The following is a 2,129-nucleotide window of genomic DNA, read 5'->3' as shown; positions in this document are numbered from 1 at the left end:
GGTGGATGTTGACGGAGACCAAGTTTCGTTATATTAATTGATTTCGATTTAAATTGTTTTTGTTTTGATTTTTGCCAAGAATGTTTTTTGTTTTACTCAAAACCCCCCAGCTTTGTTCACACCATCGAAAAATTCGGCTAGATGCTCTTCGTGGGATCGACCCTTGCTTATCCTATTTACAGTTTAGTAGTTAGGTTAGAAAGGTTATTAATCTTGGTTGCCTACGACAGCACACCAGCTGTCATCAGTGAGCGGCATCAGCAAAGAGATACAGTATTTGTACAGTCCGTCAATAGTGTATATGGATGAGGATTGTACCCAACAGAGCATACCTACATGCATGCTGCCATCAATGAGCGACCACAGCAGAAAGATACATCATTCATACAGTCCGTCAGTAGTGCATGTAGATGAGGATTATACCCACTCACATGGTGAGGGTTCCAAATCCATGCATCAACCTAGTCTGATCGGAAAACCAGAATAGAAGAAAGAAAAGAAAGAGAAACAGAGAAGAAAAGAAAGAGATACAACATAAGATATATATAATAGAAAAGAAAAGAAAGTTCTTTTCTTAGTATATTTTATTATTTTGCATATGTATTATGCTACTTACATGATTCAGTATTTCTTATGTGTTTGACAATGTACAATTTTATTCATTGTCTTTGCACGTTGATAAGTAGAAAATCATAGTATTAGAAAAGAATGCAGAATATTATAAAAGAATGAAGAATATTATCAAAGATTAAAGTGAGAAAAGGAAAATCAGAACATGAGTAATGGAGGAAAAACAGTAATGCAGTTTGGTTTACTTACTGAGCAATTTGTGCTCACTCCTTTATTCTACTGTTTTGTAGGTACTTTATGATTTACGATTGGGTGGGACGTCAAGAAGCGGAGGAGTTTGGTGGCACTGTCCAAGACTGCCTTGTACTTATTAAGTATATCAGTTATTTTGTCTATATACTTATAAGAATTAAAATTAAAATTTTCGGATTTTACATTATATACCTCTATGTATATATATGTTTACAAGGTTATTTAGTGGATTTTATCATATATTTCTTAAAGAATTATTAGCTAGACAATATATTACAATTTTTGTCAAATCACGAATCAAGTTTTCAACGTCATTGCCAGGGATTGATTTTGTGTTAATATTGAAGTTTTCTAGTTTTCTCTAGATTGGAGTTTAATTTTAGTTTTAATTGTTTCTAGCTAAAATTTTTCTTTTTGTTCGCTTATGATCTCATGCTCTTTTTCTGTTGTATGTAGTTTATGCAAAGAGCAAGATATCATCCAGTGGTTCGTATTGATCCAGAGATTGAAAGAACTGCGAGAAGACTTATCAAAGAGAGAAGAGAACGAGAGGCAATAGTAATTGAAATGGCTGAAAATAGAACTTTGAGGGAATTCTCAGTGCCCACAGTTGATGGCAGTGGTCCAAGTATCACTAGGCCATCAGTACAAGGCAACAATTTTGAGATAAAGCTAGCAATCATCTAAATGATCCAACAGTCAGTACAATTTGGGGGAGATGCAAATGAAGATCCAAATTCACACATTGTTAACTTCTTAGAGATATGCGACATATTTAAGGCAAATGGAGTGTCAGATGATGCCATCAGGTTGAGATTATTTCCATTTTCACGAAGAGATCAAGCAAAGGGATGGTTAATGGCACTACCAGCAGGAACAATCACTACCTGGAATGAATTGGCACAAAGGTTCCTAACTAAATATTTCCCACCAACGAAATTAGCAAAGATGAGAAACGACATCACATCATTTCTGCAGAAAGAGAACGAGTCACTTTATAAAGCATGGGAAAGATATAAGGAATTACTGAGAAAGTGTCCACACCATGGTTTGCCTGTTTGGATGCAAGTCCAAACCTTTTATAATGGGTTGCTTCCAAATGTGCAAACAATAGTGGATGCAGCATCTGGAGGAGCATTGCAAAACAAGACACTTGAAGAAGCTTATAAGTTACCTGAAGTCCTGGCAAGTAACAACTATCAGAGACCCAATGAGAGAATACATTCGAAGAAGTCTATGGGTATTCATGAAGTTGATGCTTACATAGCCATTTCAGCCTAACTAGCAGCACTTCAAAAACAATTAGG

At 35.5% G+C, this 2,129-nt stretch overlaps 1 non-coding gene across 1 annotated transcript; it reads right to left on the bottom strand.

Annotated features, from left to right (window-relative positions):
• Positions 1-1,767: 1,767 nt before the first annotated feature.
• Positions 1,768-1,874, bottom strand: LOC116122582. Its single transcript, XR_004126923.1, has one exon. It is a non-coding gene; the product is annotated as a small nucleolar RNA R71 (small nucleolar RNA).
• Between the last annotated feature and the right edge of the window lie 255 nt (positions 1,875-2,129).

This window comes from Pistacia vera, unplaced genomic scaffold (assembly GCF_008641045.1).
Source record: "Pistacia vera cultivar Batoury unplaced genomic scaffold, PisVer_v2 Contig1358, whole genome shotgun sequence".
Lineage (NCBI taxonomy): Eukaryota > Viridiplantae > Streptophyta > Magnoliopsida > Sapindales > Anacardiaceae > Pistacia > Pistacia vera.
The sequence above is the reverse complement of the archived record's forward strand: the minus strand, read 5'-3'. Positions and strand labels throughout refer to the sequence as shown.